This window comes from Saccopteryx bilineata, chromosome 8 (assembly GCF_036850765.1).
Source record: "Saccopteryx bilineata isolate mSacBil1 chromosome 8, mSacBil1_pri_phased_curated, whole genome shotgun sequence".
NCBI lineage: Eukaryota > Metazoa > Chordata > Mammalia > Chiroptera > Emballonuridae > Saccopteryx > Saccopteryx bilineata.
Genome location: NC_089497.1, coordinates 44,068,420 through 44,091,127, shown reverse-complemented (window position 1 = coordinate 44,091,127; position 22,708 = coordinate 44,068,420). Strand labels below are relative to the sequence as shown.

At 34.0% G+C, this 22,708-nt stretch overlaps 1 protein-coding gene across 7 annotated transcripts in view; it reads left to right on the top strand.

Moving 5' to 3' along the window:
• ZBTB20 (zinc finger and BTB domain containing 20) overlaps window positions 1-22,708 on the top strand; it is an 894,540-nt gene that overhangs the window by 84,948 nt on the left and 786,884 nt on the right. The window lies entirely within an intron of this gene.

The following is a 22,708-nucleotide window of genomic DNA, read 5'->3' as shown; positions in this document are numbered from 1 at the left end:
GAAAACACAGGGAATATAGTTAACAATATTGTAATAACTATGCGTTATTCCAAGTGGGTACCTGAAATATTGGGGGAACACTTTGTAAAGTAGATGATTGTCTGACCATTATGCTGTACACCGGAAACTAATACAAAATAATGTTGAATGCAAACTGTAATTAAGGTGACCAACTTTTTTACAATGAAAAGGACAAAAATAAATTGAAGGAAACAATATCATAAATAAAAGAAACATTTTATTCATTGCAACAATAATACACTATAATATGATAAATGCATAATAAAAACATTTGTAATATTTTATATTGTAATTATGCTTACATGCCTATTAATTTTAATAATAATTGTAAAAAAGAGTACTCATTTAGATACAAATATGTCATATCACACGTAATGGATCGACTCTGCATCGATCAAATATGGATATTTACAGATTAGTCTTCCAATATCAAAAAGGAGGACATGTAGGAGGACACTTTTTGAGGGGGGACGGAACTTACAAAAGAAAGTCTGTCCTCCCTAAAGGAGGATGATTGGTCAACTTAAGCTGTAATAGAAAAATAAAATAAAATTTAAAAAAGAATGTGAAATATAGTCAGAGAGGTTTTACATTTCTGTTGCATAACTTGGGAATTGAGGACAATATTGACAGTATTTATTAACTCCAGGAAGGAGAAATTGTTACTTATAGAAGGAAATATAATAAAAGTATACTAGTTGACTGAATATGAGGAGGATGAAAAGAGGGAAATGGTGGTAGCAGAGACACTGTCTTTATTTTCCATGATAGAAAATTAATAGATTATGTGTATAATTTACAAATAAAAATAAGAATATGAGCATATTATTTAAAGATAAACAGATAAATACTAGAAAGAATTTTGACGGGGGACTCAAAGGTTAGAATATGGGCTGCTGTTTTTTTGTTGTAAAATGTTTTGTTTTGTTTTAATTGTTAAAAGTTTATTTGATCAAAGTGAGGACATGTCCAGGGAGCAAGATCTCAAATGTTTCAGACTAACAGGTTTGCAGCTTCTTTTATACATTTAAACTTAAGGTAGTAACTTAAATAAGATTACATGAAGGTGGGTGAGAGCAAGGCAGGGAATGGATTACTGGATAGTTAACAAGATTATGTACTCTCTTGAGGGTAGTTACAATTTATTTCAAATATGTGTTAACCTAGATGCACAACAACAATGGACAGAGTTTATTTAAGGCAAAGATAAAACCATTTACTAAAGAATTTATATGCCTGGGGCAGACTACCCACCATGATCTGCCCAGTTAGGAATTTATAATCAGATCACACTGTGATGATATTCCTCATAGAACCACCTTTTTTGTCCACAATATCCACTTTGATCATAAATTAATTTGAAGGATGCATTGATGACTAAGCTTTGGTAGGACAGTGTGGTCTCACAGCTCTAGGAAGGCTCATTCCTAAGGAGTCTCAATATTCACAGTAGTCTTGTTAGCCCCGTCCCATACTGTAACCATGGGTTTGGACTTAAGGCTGAATTTTCCCAAAACATGAAGGTCAGGAAGAAAGAAGTCAGGTGTTATATACTTTATTGTGAAAAAACAGTCTGGATCATGCATTTCTATCCTGTGAACTATCATGATCCTCGTTTTGCTTTCTGTCTCATTTTTCTGTATTTGCCCTCTAATATAATTGTATATATAAGCCACAAGAAGAATACTAACAGTTATCTCATTCATGTGCAGAAATCGTAAGCAGTTGAATTATATAGAAAAACCCAAAGAGCAAGTATAACTATTATATGACTAATATTATTAGTAGACAGGTAGAGATAAACAATTGGTTTCTGAATTGAATATCAATTTACAGGTCTTGTCCATGCCTTTGGATAGCAGTCTACCTCTGAAGGCAAAGCTTGTCATGCTGGAGGACTTTGATGGGATCATTGACAAAGGCAAATGTCAGAAATGTTGGATCCTGTTGTCATTAGGTGTCTGATAGGTCCCTTTCAGTGAGATAGGAGAATGTCTTTTAGTTGATATCTTTTCAAAAAAAACCAAACAAAAACAAACCCAAAACCAGTGTCTAAAGTCTGTCTCCTGGGAGCTTTCTATAAAACTTTAGTTTTTTAAAAAATATTGTGATACTATTTAACTAGTAAACTATACAGACATATTACTTTGAAAATAAGAAATGATAATTTAAAATTTATAATAGATTAGAAATATACCATATTTTCCCATGTATAAGATGCACCCTTTTTTCAAAAAATTTGGGGTCTAAAAACTGGGTGCATCTTACACAGTGGTTGTGGCATTTCAAATGCCTTAGATGGAACTGAGGATGAGGCAATATATGAAGACAGTGATTCGTAATCAGACACAGATGAGGACAAGCTAATGGATGGGGTTTTGATAGCGATGAGGAGTTGTATGAATTTTATGATGAATAAAACTTGAGTTTAATAACTTGAATACATTTTTTTTTTCAAATTTTGGGCCCCAAAATTAAGGTGTGTTTTAAACATGGAAGCATCTTATACATGGGGAAGTAAATATTTTGGAATTTGATTTTTCAGATATAAGATTCAGTATTGATGAAGTGTACATAGTTGACTCATCTGGAGGAATTAAGTGCTTTAAACCCTGGTATTGCAGAAATTTGGACATTCTGTCTCTTGTGAATAAATGTTATTTGGAAGAGTTTCTTCTTATCCCTATACAGTACACATGTTTGCATAGTAAAGGCTATAGTGAAAAATCTAAAAGTTGTTGCTACCATTCTCAGACTTTAAGTATGTGTTCCAAATAAAAAAAAAGTTAACTACTGATTGCTAAGGAGAAATAGAAAACACATGAGTAAACTTGTATTTCACTTTGTAGGTATAGTCATATAAGACAAATTAAACATAGTTTACTTGTTAAACAAAAAATAGCTTTCCCTCATTCCAAGTAATATCTAAATACTTAAGATCAAAAACTTCACATGGCTAGTTTATGCATTCTCATGGAATGCTTTTAACTGTTCACTGACTCATTAACTACTCATCTATAGCTAATGTAAAACCACTTTTGTTGTGGTTTCAAAAGTAAAAAGGTTATGTGATTCAATGCATGCAGTTTAGAATTTAGATTATCTTTCAATAATCAAAAACATCCTTTGTCAAAAAAAATCCACTGTGTGTGCTCAAAGTATCAAGTGTTTTGAAGTTTTAAAATAAAAAACCTCCAACAACAAAAATTTAACAACAAATGAACAAAACCCCCAGAACATGTCTTGTAAACAAAAGTGTTTAGCAGACATCCTTAAACCTCCTTAAAAGAATTTTTAGAACATAAGGCCAGAGACAGAGACCGATCAATGTAGAAAAGGAGGGAATTTCTCCTTGAATTTTTTTTTTAAACCAAGGACATTTGGTGTTGAGAGAAGAAATGAAGAAAGAACATGATTTCTCTCAAAGATTTATTTTGTAATTGATTGTAGCTTATAAAGGTTTTCATTGATAGTTGTATGGGAGGGAGAATTCTAAATTTCAATGCTGACACTTTGAAGAGTTGCCCTGTTGTTGCAGCTGCTTGGGCAGCCTTGCTCAAACATCAATGGTGCATTGTGGCAGCTTGCTCCGCTTCCCTGTTTCTGATGGACATTCTCCAGGCAGTGAAGGGCAAAGGGGCTGGCAATGCTAGTAACTGGCATAATAGAAGTTGTTGGACCAGTTTGGAGTGTATGTGTGTGAACTGAACACTTAATGACAAGTTCCCTATTATGGTCAGTCTCAGTTCATGGTCAGAAAGTACTTTCTGGTCAATTAATAGAGATGGGAATATATATTTTTATGTTTTCTTTTTGTGGCATAGAGTGCATATTGTTTAGCTTTTGTTTAGTGACTGGTAGAAGGAACTAGTGTTTACAGCCTGGGGAAAAAAATCAGTGTATACTCAGCTATAACTACACCGAAATATTTTCATCATAAAATAATTAACTTTTACTATTCACATAGTTTTTTTTTGTTTGTTTTTTCACATAGTTTTTTTATTATTGATTTTTTCGGTTATCCTAATTGAAATTTCCTACTATTTGTGAGAATTTGTTTTTTAGTGTTCTTCTATATGTCCAGTGGCACTCTAATTTATTCTTTTAGAAATATAAAGTTTTAGAGAAGATATGAAAAGTGACCTCATACTGAATACACAGGGCCATTACTTGGAAGAATATGACAATGTTAAGAGGTGATGCAAAGAAGGAAGAGATGATGAACCTTTATTTTGCTTATATTCTGCTAAAAGGAATAATCTTCATATTCGAATGAGGGAATGGAAATCAATGATTTAATTGGTTAGTAAGAGGCCATTTACCTAATTTAAAATTTCACAGAGTTGGCTTTTTTTTTTAAGTGCCCTAATTAGGGATAGAACCCACAACCTTGGCATATTAAGATGGTGCTCTAACCAACTGAGTTCCCCAGCCAAAGTCAAGTTTGGCAAATTTTATTTCATAGTATTTGAACCATATTAAAAGAAACCCTGCACATTTATATAATGTGTACTTTTCAAAGCATTGTCAATGTATAGTTTTTCTGAATCCTTATGGTGATCCTGAGAAGTAATGTTACAATTATTTCCATTATAAAGAAAGAAAAAAGTAAGCAACTAAAGAATTTTGAATGGTTTGCCCTAGGTCAGACCCTTCCACTTAATCATATTTAATATTCACTCTACCTAAGATGATGCTATTAACTCTATTTATAGATGTGTGTACTGATACTAAATAATTTTTCAAGCCACACAGATGTCCATTGAAGCACCTGAATCCAAACCTAAGAACTTTTGTTCCAAAGCATTTGCTTCTTCCACTGAAATTTGTAATTTCCAGATATGGTTACTTTTAGAGAGTTGGAAGATATATAATCCTGGATATAAGCAAATGTGTAAAATCTTAAAGATAAAATAAAGATAGATTTTTACTCTACAGAGTTAACTTTGTATCTCTTTGTCAAAATTCTGAAATGAAATATTGAATAGATTATTTTTAAGTAGAAATATAGGTGACTATTATGTGCCACATCATTATTTCACCAAGAGCAACTCATGTCATCCTATTCTCATTTCCTTTTTTTTTTTATAACATTAACTAGGTTATCAGATAAGAAGATTTTGCAAACGTGTATCTTTGTGTAGACATGGGGTTTGATAAAATGATGGCAGTAGATTTAGGTCGATTTATGAAATATTTGATAACTTTACTCAGGTAGTCATATTTGATTTTGTTTGTTTTTGGTAAATATTTATTAATGACCTACTTAAGAAAACATACTCTCAACTTGGATCTAGGAAATGGTTTTTCTGTAGAGATAGCATTTTAACTGGACCTTGAATTATAAATAGGATTTGTATGAAGAAATAGGGAAAAGATTTCCAAGCAATAACATTAGCTCACATTTATTGACTATATAACTGTTCTATTTATTCCTCACAAGAATCTTTTAGAGGTAGATTTTGCATTATTATTATTTTAAAAATGATGATACTAAAAGTACAGACAGTTTAAGTATAACTTGCTCTGTAAACTGTTGGAGTCTGGATTTGAACTTTAGTTAGTTTACTCTAGAACTTGTACTCTTAAGAAATAAAATAAAGAAGATGGGTGTAAAGAGGAGGTTGTTTAGGTAATGATACATAATTCAATATGGCTAGAACATAGATATGCCTAGAGGAGGATATCAAGTAATGTCTTTGACTTTGTTGTCATCAATATTATTTTATATATAAGTGATTTGGATAAAAGGATAAGAAATTTCTATAAAATTTAAAAATTATTCAAAGCTGTACTTTAATAGGAATAAATATATTTATATATTTTGTTTCAAAATATTAACAACATAGCCAGGTATCACATAAAATACATGGTTCTTGAAAATAAACCCTGAAATTTGTATGAAACAATAGGGAGAGACAGATACTTAAAAAACAAAACAAAACAAAAAATAAACTAATGCAAACTGCTGTATTGAAATAATTACATGTTTTTTGCTTGGGTATACTTTGCTGACCATTATGCAGAGAAGGGGAACCTAAGAAAAGGACAGTGATTACACTGAGCTGAGAAGATGGATACTGAAGGTCAGGAAGACTGAGGAAGTGGAATTGAAATTAGTATAATAGAGTCCTGGAGAGGAGGAAGGTTTAAAGAGAAAAAGCTGCAGAAATCTGCAAAAATATTACTATGAGTCTGTTGTTAAATACTAAACTGTGCACATTTTGGGTGAACCTCCAAGGAGCTGTGCAAAGAACAACAAGAGAGCTGAAAGATGAACCATCCCAGAGTTTATACAAGGACTGGAGATACCTAACTTTGTTCAGCTAAAATGGAGAGACCTTTTTAATAGTGTGGGGAATGAGAACCCAAAAGAACTAAAGAGTCAGCCTTTTCCCACATAAGTATTATTGACAAATTTGAGGAATTGGGATACAGACATATCTTTGGGGCTATTCAACCCACCACACCAGGGAAATTTAAAATTATTTTAAACTAGATTAGGCCCTGGCCGGTTGGTTCAGTGAATAGAGTGTCAGTTTAGTGTGTGGATGTTTGGGGTTCAAACCCCAGTCAGGGCACACACACGAGAAGCTAGGATCTGCTTCTCTTCCCCTCCCTCTTCCCCTCCTCTCTCTCTTCCTCTGTTGCAGCTAGTGGCTCCATTGGTTTTAGTGCTGGCTCCCAGTGCTGAGGATAGCTCAGTTCTGAGCAATAGCTTCAGATGGGGTTGCCAGGTGGATCCTGGTTGGGGTGCATGAGGGAGTCTGACTCTCTATCTCCCCTCCTCTCACTTAAAAAAGAAAAAAGAAAAAACCTTATAATAAATACCGATATTTTGGGATGAAAGCAGTGCAATGGTGAGAAGAAAAATTGTTGCTTTAAAGTATTATATTAGAAATGGGAAAAGATCTACAATCAATGCTGTAAGCTTCTGACTTAAGGAGTTAGACAAAAATGGCAAATTGACCACAAAGTAGGAGTGAGGAAACAATAAAGCTAAAAATAAAATAAATAAAAATGTATCAGCAGAATAAAAAAAATAAATGAAACATAGTTCTTACTTTGACATTATGAAATAAATTGATAAAATTTTAAGTACTCTGATCATGAAAAAAGGGAAGGCACAATTTGCCAATATTAGTAATGAAAGAGGGAAATAACTAGAGATCTTATAGATATTATAGGAGTAATTAGAGAATATTGTGGTTAATTTTATGCTAGTAATTCAGCAACTTAAAATGAAATAGACAAATTTCCTGAAAGACAGAGCCAACATAATACTTAATGGTGAAGGACTGAATGCTTTCCTATGAACATCAATAGCAAGGTAATCATATTCACTCCAGCCGCTTTTATTTGACATTTTTTGGAGATGCTCAAGTACAATAAAGCAAGAAAAAGAAAGGCATAAACGTTGGAAAAGAAGAAGTAAACTCTATTCATTCACAAATGACATGATCTTGTTCATATAAACAAGTTCTATAAATTCCTATGAATCTACAAAAGCTAATAAAACTAGTAAGAAAATTTATCATAATTGCAGAGTACAAAATAAACACATAAAATCAACTACCCCGGTGTCTTGCATGTTAACAGCAAACAATTTGAAAAGAAAATATAAAATACCATTTATAATAGTATAAAAGTCAGATATATTTAGGTATAAAATTAACTGTGTATAAAAATTAACTCTGTATAGATAGGATATGGATATAGATATATTTGATTTATACATTGAAAACTAATGAAATATTAATCCAAAATTAAAGATGATCTCAATATAGGGAAACATAAACCATGTCCATGGATCCAAAAACTCAGTATTGTTAACAGTGTTGATTTTTCCTGATGTAATCTGTAGAATCAATGCAATCTCTATTAAAATTAAAGCAAGCTTTTAATAAAAAGTAATAAAGTATTTCTAAAATTTATTTGGAAATGTAAATGACCTAGAGTAATCAGGATTATTTTTAAAAATGAAAATCACAGTAGAAGGACTTGTATTACCTGATTTCAAACTTACTCTAAAGCAGCAGTAATCTGAATGAGCCAATTTTTTGTGTGTAAAGACAGACATATAGGTCAATACACAAGAATAGGGTACTCAGAAACTGACTCACACTTATATGGCTAGTACAATGATTTTCAACCAGTGTGCCGCAAGAATTTTTAAAACATGCAATACCTGATTGTTTAGTCAGGGGCACTGACCTCTTTTCCCTTAGATTGTCAAATAAAAAAAATGACAATAGCCATCAAGTGTGAGTCAATCAAAATTATACTTTTTTTTTTGAGTGCCACAGAATTTTATTAATTAATGTGTCATGAGATGAAAAAGGTTGAAAGTCACTAGGCTAGTAGATTTTTGACAAATGTGCCAAGATAATTCAGGAGGGAGAGAAAAGTCTCCCTAAAAAATGATGCTAGTACAACTGGCTAAAAGGATACTGAAAGCATGGGCCGTAAAATAAAATAAAGTATAAAATAAGCTTTATCACAATAAAAAAAATGTAAAAATTATCTCTTTGAAAAATGAAAAGGTAAGCCATATATACTACAGGAAAATATTTGCAGTACTCATTTGACAGTTTATTTTTATTTAGAGTACATAAAAAACTCTTTCCTCCAATAAATAAGAAGATAAGTAATGCATAAAAAATTGAGCAAAATATTTAGATCATTCACTAAATAAAATACAAGAATGGCAATAAGTACATGAAAATATACTCAATATTTTTAGTTATCAGAAAATTGCTAATTAAAGCCACAAGGACATACCACTACACACTTAATAGAATAACTGAAATTAAAAAGTCTGACAGTACTACATATGGTAAGGATATGGAATATGGAACAGCTATAATTCTCATTTATTGCTGGTGAGAAATATAAAATGGTAGAAACTCTTTGGAAAACTGTTTGTTTTTTATAAAGTTATACCATACACTCACCATATAGTCCAGCAATTCCTCTCTTAAGTTTTTATCCAAGAAAAATTAAATGTTTCTACCTGAAAGACCTGTATATGAAAATTCATATTTGCTTATTCTTAATAGCCTTTAACAGACATCAACCCAAATAACCTACATCAATCAATTGGACAAAAATTGTGGTATATTTATGTAATGGAATACTACTCAGCAATCAAAATGAATAAACTATATTCATGAATTTAAAAAATATTACACTGAAAAAAATATTACACTGAAGAAAAGAATCTCGACCCTAGAGGGCTCATACTATATTGATTTACATGACTTTGTATTATAGGCAAAACTAATCTTTAGTGACAGAAAGCATATCAGTAGTTACCTAGGGCCACGAGTGGGGATAAATTATTAAATGGGAAAGTGTACACTGTGGTAGTGCTTAAATGGACATAAAAATATAGGAAATTGTACACTCAATGTGTGCCTATTATATTGTATGTAATGTATATATCAATAAAATTGAAAAAAAAAGTGATCTCAATACTAGGGTGCATGAAGAGAAATATATTATTCCAATGAAGAGAGATGTTCTACTGAAGAGAAATGAAGTTGCAATGGCAACTCGTCCACCAGAGGTGTTAGAGAAGGCAGAAGGGTGATGAATGATGTTTAATTCTATCATTTTATAATAATTTTGAAAATTATATATAAGTAACTGGAATATGATGAGTATTCTATTCTCAATAGAGAATTTACATGAGCTCATACGCTGGAGTAGCTAAGCTTGAAGAGTGCTCCAACAGAATAAATAAAACTCTTTGAGGTGCTAATTAGATATGTAACCTATTGTTATGCAACTACTTTTTTTTTTTTTTTTTGTATTTTTCTGAAGCTGGAAACGGGGAGAGACAGTCAGAAAGACTCCCGCATGCGCCCAACCGGGATCCACCCGGCACGCCCACCAGGGGCGATGCTCTGCCCACCAGGGGGCGATGCTCTGCCCCTCCGGGGTGTCGCTCTGCCGCGACCAGAGCCACTCTAGCACCTGGGGCAGAGGCCAAGGAGCCATCCCCAGTGCCTGGGCCATCTTTGCTCCAATGGAGCCTTGGCTGCGGGAGGGAAGAGAGAGACAGAGAGGAAGGAGGGGGGGGTGGAGAAGCAAATGGGCGCTTCTCCTATGTGCCCTGGCCGGGAATCGAACCCGGGTCCCCCGCACGCCAGGCCAACGCTCTACCACTGAGCCAACCGGCCAGGGCCTATGCAACTACTTTTCATTTCAAATCGTGAAATAAAAGAGGAAAACATTTCTTCCATTTTTTTCTCTGTTTCTTCTCATTAAGCCCAAACACCCTCTAAATAAATATTAGTAACTACTGTTATAAATGATATACTATAAAATTGAGAAGAAAAGATTTGCCAAGAAATGCTAGATAGCAGAATGATTTAATTATCTGGATATAAACTAAGGATCCCCTGAATACTCCCATTGGAAAACATTATTGAAGAGGCTTTCTTTTCTCCATTGTGTGTTGTTGGCCCCTTTAATAAATGGTACTGGGAAAACTGGAAAGCCACATGCAAAAGAATGAAACTGGACTACAGTTTGTCCCCCTGTACTAAAATTAACTCAAAATGGATCAAAGATCTAAACATAAGTCCGGAAACAATTAAGTACATAGAAGAAGACATAGGTACTAAACTCATGGATCTGGGTTTTAAAGAGCGTTTTATGAATTTGACTCCAAAGGCAAGAGAAGTGAAGGCAAAAATTAATGAATGGGACTACATCAGACTAAGAAGTTTTTGCTCAGCAAGAGAAACTGATAACAAAATAAACAGACAGCCAACTAAATGGGAAATGATATTTTCAAACAACAGCTCAGATAAGGGCCTAATATCCAAAATATACAAAGAACTCATAAAACTCAACAACAAACAAACAAACAATCCAATAAAAAAATGGGAAGAGGACATGAACAGACACTTCTCCCAGGAAGAAATACAAATGGCCAACAGATATATGAAAAGATGCTCATCTTCGTTAGTTATTAGAGAAATGCAAATCAAAACTGCAATGAGATACCACCTCACACCTGTTAGATTAGCTATTATTAACAAGACAAGTAATAGCAAATGTAGGAGAGGCTGTGGAGAAAAAGGAACCCTCATACACTGTTGGTGGGAATGTAAAGTAGTACAACCATTATGGAAGAAAGTATGGTGGTTCCTCAAAAAACTGCAAATAGAACTACCTTATGACCCAGCAATCCCTCTACTGGGTATATACCCCCAAAACTCAGAAACATTGATACGTAAAGACACATGCAGCCCCATGTTCATTGCAGCATTGTTCGCAGTGGCCAGGACATGGAAACAACCAAAAAGCCCGTCAATAGATGACTGGATAAAGAAGATGTGGCACATATACACTATGGAATACTACTCAGCCATAAGAAATGATGACATCGGATCATTTACAGCAAAATGGTAGGATCTTGATAACATTATATGAAGTGAAATAAGTAAATCAGAAAATAAAAAGGAACTACATTATTCCATACGTAGGTGGGACATAAAAATGAGACTAAGAGACATTGATAAGAGTGTGGTGGTTACGGGGGAAGGAGGGAGAGGGAGAGGGAAAAGAGGAGGGGGAGGGGCACAAAGAAAACTAGATAGAAGGTGACAGAGGACAATCTGACTTTGATGGGTATGCAACATAATTGAACGACAAGATAACCTGGACTTGTTATCTTTGAATATATGTATCCTGATTTATTGATGTCGCCCCACTAAAAAAATAAAATTATTAAAAAAATAAATAAATATTAATCTGTTAAAAAAACATTATTTATAGTTCTTTACATCTTTTTTATAATTTTTAAAGAGAAGGCACAAAACTAAAATGCTGACATATAATACATATTCTATACATTAGTTTAAAAAAATCTTAGCAATAGAAGAGACATGTTTGTTTTTTAAGGATATATGTACAGTATCATTGTAGATGACTCTTTGGATATTGTGAGATTATTTTTTAGGATCAACTCATTGCCGGCTCAAATAGAAAGTGCAGGTAAAAGATTGATATATGATATAATGCTATAGTGCTCTTCAGAAATTCTGTGCTAGTTTATCCTCTCAAAATGGAGTGTTAATTTTTCTACTCCCTTATCAAGACTTAATATTTCCGATCTAAGCTCACTAAAAAAGTGATGCTTTCTGACATTTTTAGTTTTTTATTTTGTAGCATCTCTTGTCTACTAATCATTTGAACTTTTGCAAAATTCTTATTCACTTAACAGTTTTAAAAATATACAGTATATTTTCACCCTTTTGTAATTTACTTTTTAATTTTTATATAAAATCATTTATTTTACATGTAGTTTCAATTTTTATGTAGTACCTTTCTCAATATTTTCTTTTAAGGTTTTTTTTCACCGGGATATTGTGCTAAGGAATATTTTCCTACCTCAAGGCTGGAAAAATATTATTCACATTTTCTTATAAAACTTTTATTATTTCATTCTTTATCATTAATTTTAATTCTCTACTTATTTTAGTGTATGAATTTTAACCACTTACATTTATGAAGTAAAAATGAGCTAACAAAAGTTTATGAAACCTGGTGAACTTTTGTGGTTAATAATGATAATGTTATTTTTTAATACTAATAGAAAAATAAATAACATCTATTGAATTTTACTGTCTACTAGAAATGGTGTTTTTATATTTTTTATCTTTATAACAATGATATAGGTTAATTAGTATGCCTATTACCTCCCAGCAGTGAAGAAACACATTCAGAGAGCTAGATAATTTACCCAATATCTCATTTTGAGTGTTAGCTTTATCTCTTGTTATCTAACAAGTTACTCCAAACTTAGCTATTTAAAATAGAAATCTCTTTATTTCTGTGATCAGGCATTTGGGAGCTACTTAGATGGGTTTTGATAGCTCAGAGTTTCTTATGCAGGGGTCCCCAAACTACGGCCAGCAGGCTGCTTGCAGCCCCCTGAGGCCATTTATCTGCCCCCGCCGCACTTCCAGAAGGGGCACTTCTTTCTTTGGTGGTCAATGAGAGGAGCATAGTTCCCATTGAAATACTGGTCAGTTTGTTGATTTAAATGTACTTGTTCTTTATTTTAAATATTATATTTGTTCCCGTTTTGTTTTTTTACTTTAAAATAAGATATGTGCAGTGTGCATAGGGATTTGTTCATAGTTGTTTTTTTTTATAGTCCGGCCCTCCAACGGTCTGAGGGACAGTGAACTGGCCCCCTGTGTAAAAAGTTTGGGACCCCTGTTCTTATGGGTTGTACTCAAATATTATCAAGGTTAGCAGTCTGTGGTAACTGGGAGGAATCTGCTTCCACAATGGCTTACTCATATGGCTGTTGGCAAGGGGCCTCAGTTCCTTGTTGACCATCGATGAGAAGCCTCACTTCCTCACCACAGAAGTCTCTCCATAGGGCTGCTTGAATGTCCTGGTGACATGGCATCTGGCTTCTTCCAAAGTAACTGGAAAGAGCACAAAAGTTGGTGTTTGTGGTGGTTAAAATTGCTTCGTGGCTGTATATATTAGTGATAGCAAAAGGAAAGCCAACTTTTTACATGGCTCTGGTCTTAAGGATCCTCTGGAATGTTTACATTATCAGGAAAACATGAACTATGTAAAAGTTCTGACTTCTACAGGAACTGAAACTTGTTGAAAACCTTCAACATGAACTAGCACGAGAACTGGAGTCAGGTCCTAATGGTTCCTATAATTAGTTTCTGTATTTCTCCAAAGCATTTAAAGCATAATAAGAATAAAATTATCGAGTGTGAAAAGAAGAAAGTGCTAAGAAAATACAATGAGATTGTGTTACTTTTAGGAATAAGTACAGCGACAATTCCTGTAGGAGCCAACCTGGGAACCATTCCTATTTTTTGTTGTTTGGTTGTTTAGGTTTTGTGTAGATCGATCAGTGTCAAGTCAACCAGTTGTGTATTACCTAAGTATTTGTTGTTTACATGATGATAGATAACTTCAAATACTATTTCTGTTTTGGCAAATAATTAATTATGCATTAGCTTAAAGACATTAAACACAGAATACGATGTAGTGTTCTAATAGAACACTGAACTAGGAAAAATTTGGGTTTGGGTTCTAAAGTGGGCACCAAGTAACTGCAAAGTCTGAGGCAATTAATATACTCTCTCAACCTAAATTCTTTATTTTTAACATTGGGAGTCGGGTGAGAAACTTGCATATTTGCTATGATTCAAATTGCTGATTCTAAATTAACAAAGCTTAAAGAATAATTAAACTGTATGACTCTTACTGGTTATTTCAACCCTTCTTTGAAAAGACAAATGAAAAAGAACAGCCTGTATTCAATGTTGTAATAGTATCTTTTACTACTCAGTATGAACAGATTGTTTTTATTTTAATGAGAAATGCTTTCCTTCACAGCTATTTCTCATTTATTTCTTCATTTCTTTGAGTCATAGACTTTCTGTCTTGACTGTATAAAAAGTGTTGTATATTTCAGTGCCTCATATTAAAATTCTGAATTTTATTTTTTTCAAAGCATCGTATTGAATTATGGGAGACAGTAGGCTATGATTGGCCTACAGAGTAAATAATTTTAAAAACTGAACAAAAAAGCCCAATTTAATTGAAATTATAATCATTATTTGTTTTCATGGTAAAGATGGAGTTTTTTACGGTACAATGGCAAACCAACCACAAACTAAACCAAATAAAATATTTTAACATATTCTGATAACTAAACATTCTGTTATAATCACTTTTTATCCTTCCTTTTGTTTGTTATCATATTGTTAATTTTATTAAAGAAAAATGATTCTCAGATTTCAATATTGAAATTTCTGAATTATAGAATGAATATATATCACAATGCAAGTTAGGTGAAATCTCATTGATAATTATGTTAATATAATCATTTAATTTACATAAATAATCATATGCATTACTTAAAAGAAAAAATACAGTTATTGTGCAGGTACTCAATACATATTCCACTGAAATGAGCTTTGCTTATTAGTGAGCTCATTCTCAAAATGAGAAAGGAGACATAGTTGAACCATGCAATACTTCTCATGTGAGCATCTTTCCATTCTGAGTTATTGTAATAATTCTAATATTTGATGACACTTAAATCCTGCATAGTCCCTGAAGTCAATTAAACTATTTTCTGTGGTGCTGAACTGAAACAAACAAGCAAGCAAACAATAGAAAAACAGTTTTAATGGTGGAGGGAAAAAAACAGGCTGGTTAGATTTATAGGGAGAGGTGTTTAGTCTTCAATGTGCCACATCTTTTAAAGAGATTGCTGAAATGAATAGTCTTTCTCTTTTGGAGTTCACATTAAAAATATAGGTTTTATTTTGTACTTCTTTATCTGTATTCACAATATTTATTTTAGGAAAACTGACTCCTGAAAAGAGCAAAAGTGGCTACCCAAATGAGCAAATATTGGGCACACATTTCAGCATTCAGTTTGGTCTTTATTGTAGATTTTACCAAAGTATTATAAAAATTACCTAGTGAGATTGATTAATTATAAAGATTTTAAATTTAATTAAGGAATGAAATTTATTTTTAGTAGTAACTAAAAATAATTCATTAAGATAAAATTAGTTCCAGGCATATAAGGTACAGCATTGTGACTATAGTAAACAATACTGGAATGTATACTCGAAAGTGATGTGGCATGACCTGTGGTGGCGCAGTAGGTAAAGCGTCGACCTGGAACCTGAGGTGGCCAGTTCGAAACCCCGGGCTTGCCTGGTCAAGGCACATATGGGAGTTGATGCTTCCTGCTCCTCCTCTGTTCTATCTCTTTTCTCTCTCTCTCTCTCTCCTCTCTAATAATAAAAATAAATAAATAAAATTAAAAAGAAAATTAAAGAAAAGAAAGTGATGTGAAAGATATTTGCTAACGTTATTGTGGTAAAAATTTCTCAATGTATATCTGTATTGATCATCACATTATACACCTTAAACTTACACAATGTTCTATCTCAATAAAGTGGAAAAATAAAAAATGTGAATTTTCTCAAAACAAACACAAGCACTGGAAGTTTACAGTACTTGCTTTGTTGTTTTACAGTGGTTAGATTCAGAACAATATTTTCTTCTGAAATTTCTCGTTTTTTTTGTTAAAAAAATTTCCACTTAAAGTATTAATAGTTTTGGCCCTGGATGGGTGGCTTAGTTGGTTAGAACGTCCTTCAGATACACCAAGGTTGTGGGTTCGATCCTTGGTCAGGGCACATACAAGGATCAGCCAATGAATGTATAAATAAGTGGAACAACAAATTGATGTTTCTCTCTCTCTCCCTGCCCCTCGTTCTAAAATCAATAAATACATTTATGAAAAAGTATTTATAGTTTTATAATTGAAAATTAAATATACTTTAAAAATTTTAATAAAATTCTTTGAAACAAGTTTATGAATTTCTAAATTGAATTAGGTTTTTCTTTTGTTTGTACAGGATGATCAATGGCAGAAATGAAAGCTTGACAGCTTCTTCAAACAGAGAAAGGTTGTCTTTTAGTTATAAACTTTGCAGGAGGAAAGATGATGAATTCTTGTTTAATAATACAATGTAATTTTAATTTTAACTCTTTCCGTTCATATTTCTTTCATATTACTTTAGTACACAAAATGGTACTATGGTCCAAGCATTTTCATCTTTAGTAAGCTTTTGCATTATCAAATTCTGATTAGGCCTCTTCCATTAATATATCAATAATTCTGAATTTGTGATAATTGGAAAAAGAACTTGGTGAAATTTCTTATAAAAAAGGGTTTGTGAAGCACATTGAGATTATGAACATTACTAGAATAATTGATAGCTTACTTAGGAGAACAAATTATCTCTAAGATATTATTTTATCAATATTAATCTATTCTAACAACTGAATAATAGCTCTTACAAGCCTATATATTCATTTAAGAAAAAAATCTCTAAATCTTAATCCTCACCCCTACTGTTTTTAGCTTGCCAGCCTTCACATTTTACCCATCCAACATATCTCAATGTAGTGTAGATACAGTAGGGATTTCTACCAAACATTCAAAGAAGATTTGGTATCTATCCTTCGCAAAGCCTTCAAAAAATTGAAGAAGCAGTACTCCCGAACACATATTTTTGAAGCCAGCATAACCCTGATACCAAAACCTGACAAGGACAACACACAAAAAAGAAAACTATAGACCAAGATCTCAAATAAATACCAATGCAAAGATACTAAACAAAATACTAGCAAATTGAATACAACAACACATTAAAAAAATAATACATCACGATCAATTGGAATTCATTCCAAGAGCACAAGGATGGTTCAACATATGGAAATCAGTCGCTGTAATACACCACATCAAAACAAGGAACAAAAATTATATGATCCTATCAATAGATGCAGAAAAGTCATTCAATAAGATACAACATCCCTTTATGTTTAAACACTCAATAAAATCGGAATAGAAGGGAAAGTACCCCAACATAATAAAGGTCATATACAACAAACTGTCAGCTAATATCATACTAAGTGCTGAAAAAATGAATGCTTTTCCTCTAAAATCAGAAACAAGACAAGGCTTCTCACTCTCTCCACTCTTATTCAGTATAGTTCTGGAAGTTTTAGCCAGAGCAATCAGGCAAGAGAAACAAATAAAAGGCATCTATATTGGGAAAGAAGAAGTAAAGGTATCACTTTTTGCAGATGATATGGTCCTTTCTACAGAAAACCCCGAAGTTTTTCCCTGAAAAACTATTGGAAACTGTAAACCAATACAGTGAAGTCACAGAACACAAAATTAATACACAAAAGTATATTATTTACCTATATGCCAACAATGAAACTTCAGAAAACAAACAATTCTTTTTACAGTTGCAACAAAAAACAAAGAAATACCTAATAATAAGCTTAGCAAAGAATTTGAAGGACTTACATACTGAAAAATTAATTCAAAATGGATCAAAGACCTAAATATAAGATCTGAAACAATAAATTACATAGAAGAAAACATAAGTACTAAACTCATGGACCTTGGCCATAGAGAACAATTTATGAATTTGACCCCAAAGGCAAAGGAAGTAAAGGAAAAAATAATTTAATGGGACTGTATCAAACTAACAAGCTTCTGCACAGTAAAAGAATCTACTACAAAACAAATAGGCAGCAACCAAATGGGAGATGATATTCGCAAACAACAGCTCTGATAAGGGTTTAATATCCAACATATATAAAGAACTCACAAAGCTCAGCAACAAATAAGCAAACAATCCAGTTAAAAAAGAGGGAGAGGTCCTAAACAGATATTTCTCCCAAGAGGACATATAAATGGCCAACAGGTATATGAAAAAATGTTCATCTTCAATAATTATTAGAGAAATGTAAATAAAAAATATGAGATGCCACCTCACACCTGTTAGATTGGCTATTAACAAGACAGGTAGTAAGTGTTGGAGAGACTATGGAGAAAAAGGAGCCCTCATTCACTGCTGGTGGGAATGCAAATTAGTACAACCATATGGATGAAAAAATGCTGGTACCTCAAAAAATTAAGAATAGAACTGTTATATGACCCAGCAAGCCCTCTACTGGCTATCTACTCCCAAAACTCAAAAACTTGGTATGTAAAGACACCTACATCCCCATATTCAACGCAACATTATTCACAGTGGCCAAGACATGGAAACAACCAATGTCCCTCAACAGAGTATTGGATAAAGAAGATGTGATACATATATACAATGGAATACTACTCAGCCATAAGAAATGATGACATAGTGCCATTTATGACAACATGGAGCGACTTTGAGAACATTATACTGAGTGAAATAAGTAAATTAAAAAAATTAAGAACTATGTGATTTCACATATAGGTGGGATATAAAACTGAGACTCATGGTCATAGATAAAAGTTAAGGGGTACCCATGGGGAGTGGGTCATACAAGAGGAGGATGGGGTGGAAAGGGAATAGAGAGGGACAAATAGATGGTAATGGAAAATGATTAGACTTCGGGTGATGGGTAAACAACATAGTCAACAGTTTAAATGATAATAGAAATGTTTACCTGAAACCTGTGTCCTCTTATTGATCAATGTCACCCTGTTAAATTTAATTTTCTAAAAAAAAAGAATGTTAAATAAGGCCCTGGCCAGTGGTTTGGTGGATAGAATGTCAGTCCAACATATGGACGTCCCAGGTTTGATTACTGGCCAGGACACAGGAGAAGTGACATTTGCTTTCCTCCTTCCTCTCCTCCTTTTCTTCCTCTTCCCCTCCCCCAGCCAGGGTCTTGAACGGTTCCATCTTGGCCCTGGGTGCTGAGGGAATGCATCAGCCTCAGGTGCTCGGTACTTGAACATTGGTCTCCAATGGGGTTGCTGGGGTTAATTCAAGTCAGGGTGCATGTGGGAGTCTGTCTCAATCCTCTTCTTCTCACCTAAAAGTAAAAAGAAGTTAAATAAAATTAAGAAACCATTGTGATATGCAGAAGGCCAGTCTTGTGGTTGCATATATTCTCGTTATCTTAACTTGTAAAATGTATTATAAATTGCTTTTATATAAAAGTGTTTGATGATGTAATACTAGTTTCAATTTCTAAGTGGAGATGGAAAAGAGCTTAATTCATTCATTTACTCATTTAATCATACATTTAGAAAATTTCATAGATGTCCCCAAATAAGATAACTGACTATAAGTCAGTGATTTCCTATTTTATCATGGCTAAAACTTTTAGGGAAGCTTTGGATGAGATAAATAAATGATTCTTTTTTTTTTTTTTCTTTTTTTTTTCTATTTTTCTGAAGCTGGAAACAGGGAGAGGCAGTCAGACAGACTCCCGCATGCGCCCGACTGGGATCCACCCGGCACGCCCACCAGGGGCGACGCTCTGCCCACCAGGGGGCGATGCTCTGCCCATCCTGGGTGTCGCCATGTTGCGACCAGAGCCACTCTAGCGCCTGAGGCAGAGGCCACAGAGCCATCCCCAGCGCCCGGGCCATCTTTGCTCCAATGGAGCCTTGGCTGCGGGAGGGGAAGAGAGAGACAGAGAGGAAAGCGCGGCGGAGGGATGGAGAAGCAAATGGGCGCTTCTCCTGTGTGCCCTGGCCGGGAATTGAACCCGGGTCCTCTGCACGCTAGGCCGACGCTCTACCGCTGAGCCAACCGGCCAGGGCAATAAATGATTCTTTATTTAATTTGCTACTTAATAACATATAATTTAAAAAATGCCACCTAAAATAATATTTTAATTAGGAATATTGTGTGACTGATTCATGTACCGATAAGTATTTAAATACTTAAATAAGGCTGAAGTTTGCAGGTTGGAGTGTATTTGTTAAAGGTAAAGTTGTACAGGTAAACTAGGACATGCATGGGTTATTATGAATACATTTTTAGATAATAATCTTTAATGCATACTCTTCTGTAGATCATCCAAAAATTACTCTTTTAAGACAGAAGTATTTAAGATATGCTTACGTTAAATGTAAGCATAAATTCAAAAATAGTCACATCTTTATAAACAAAGGACAAATCATTGGTTTCACTTTCCATGTGTGTGAGAAAAGCCTGATGCATGACCTTTCATAGCAGTCCTTAATACATAAGCTCTGTGAGAGTAGCAGTTATGAGTTTGATTCATTTTGTGAAGCTTATGGTTGCTTTGAAATGTAAACAGTAATAATTACCTCAACATTTGTTTTAATTCTCCAAGATTATTTATCTTACCTGAAATGACAGACAGTTCAGTTGGTATATTATTATAATTATCATTATGATTTACAATATAAATCACTATCCCAAGACCCTGACTTTAGCATATTATTTAAACTCACATTAAGTAGGCAGGCCTTGAAATGGTCTAGAAATGGGATGTTGCACAGGCTTATATGGGACCTTTTTTATCTTAGCCAAAGTAATTTAGGAATAAAAGATAATTGCATTAGTATAGAAATAGTATAATAAATATACTTAAAATAAAAAGAGAATTGATATTTGATATAGAAAAGTTTATCAGCTTTTAATAATTGTTTTGTTCATTTCAACATCATGATCATAGTATTACTGGGATCAGGACAGTGCCAAAATTTCAGGTAACTGCACAGGGAACAAGCCTTGGAAACATTCAGTACTAGCCTGCATAAGGTACATTTATGTATGAGAGCAAGCTGTTTGACGTCGATCAAGTCATGATTTGCATTAGATAAATTGTGACAACATTCTGACATAGCTTCAGATTCTTTGTTGTTCCTGAGCATTTTCTACAAAATATAATAATTCCAACCATATACTAGAAAACACTCATAATTTGAAAACTAGAGAAGTAAGCCAGACTCTGTACTCTTGAGTACATCATTTTCCCTAAGGAAAATTTGGTTTCTGTATGTTTATTTAGAGTAAGCAAACTTAGCAGAAGAAGAGCAGGAGCCATAGCTTCTCCATGTCGTATTTGTCCACCACACAAGCCTATTGAAGACCCATATTTTGGGGGCAGAAATGTCTGGTATTACCAAAAGGAAAAGCTTTTATGCTGTCCCTTTAGTGAGTAGAAACAAAGTTATTCCCACTTCAGATATGATAACAATACTACAGTAGGAAAAAATGAAGAATCAATAAAAGGTTATACCAAGGGAGAAAGAAAATACTATTTGGCTTTGAAAGACCCTGAATTACTTATCTATAATCTTCATTGCTCTTGGTTCTATGGCCATACCCTCTTGACCACTCATTTTGCAATATGTTTAAATGTGGGTGGAGTGCAGAGCACATTCCTAGCAGCTGCGGCTGATGCAATGCTGTGAGAATACTCCAGCTCCCAGAAGCCTCCTGGGCATACCCAGGAAGGAAACTCGCCCGCTATAAGAAAGGGACTTAGCGTCAACCACGCAGCTCCATGATCTCTTCAGCCATTGGCTATGAAGGACACGCTGTAACATCCTGTTGGCTGAACTCATGTATATAAACTAGTTTACTTCCTGAATAAAGTGGATTTGTGTCACTGAACCTGGTCCCCGGAGTTGGGTCTTTGCATCTCCGTCGTCCTCACCCCCGGCAGGACTTGTCCACATTTGAAGAAGTCATGGTACTATGACTGAAGCGTATGGCCATTAAGGATGGAAATTTACATAAGGATTTGTATCTTCACATGCCATACACATGCTGAGCTTGCTGTAAAAATAAAATGAACATTGAGAAAGAAAATATACTGAAATTATATCTACAATGTGGTATTCTGTTTTACTTTTTGGCACTATTGCTCAAATGATCCTTTTCAGATGCCATCCAAGCCATTTCATACCAAAGAAGCTCACTAATGCATAGACAAGACTATACACCTGAATATTATTACTCAAGACATTCGTTGAATGTGATTATGGCTGGTGCTTTCTTTCACAATGATTCATAATAAAGAATTTGGATGAAGTATGTTTTTTAGTCATAGATGAAGGCAAGGAGGATCGCTTATGATGAAAATGGGCTGCTATTTTTTTTTGGGGGGTATTTTTCCAAAGTTAGAAGCAGGAAGACAGAGAGACTCCCGCATGCGCCTGACTGGGATCCACCCGGCATGCCCACCAGGGGGCGATGCTCTGCCCATTTGGGGAGTTGCTCTGCTGTGCCTGGAGCCATTCTAGCACCTGAGTCGAGACCATGGAGCCATCCTCAGCGTTGGGCCAACTTTGCTCCAGTGGAAACTTGGCTGCGGGAGGGGAAGAGAGAGA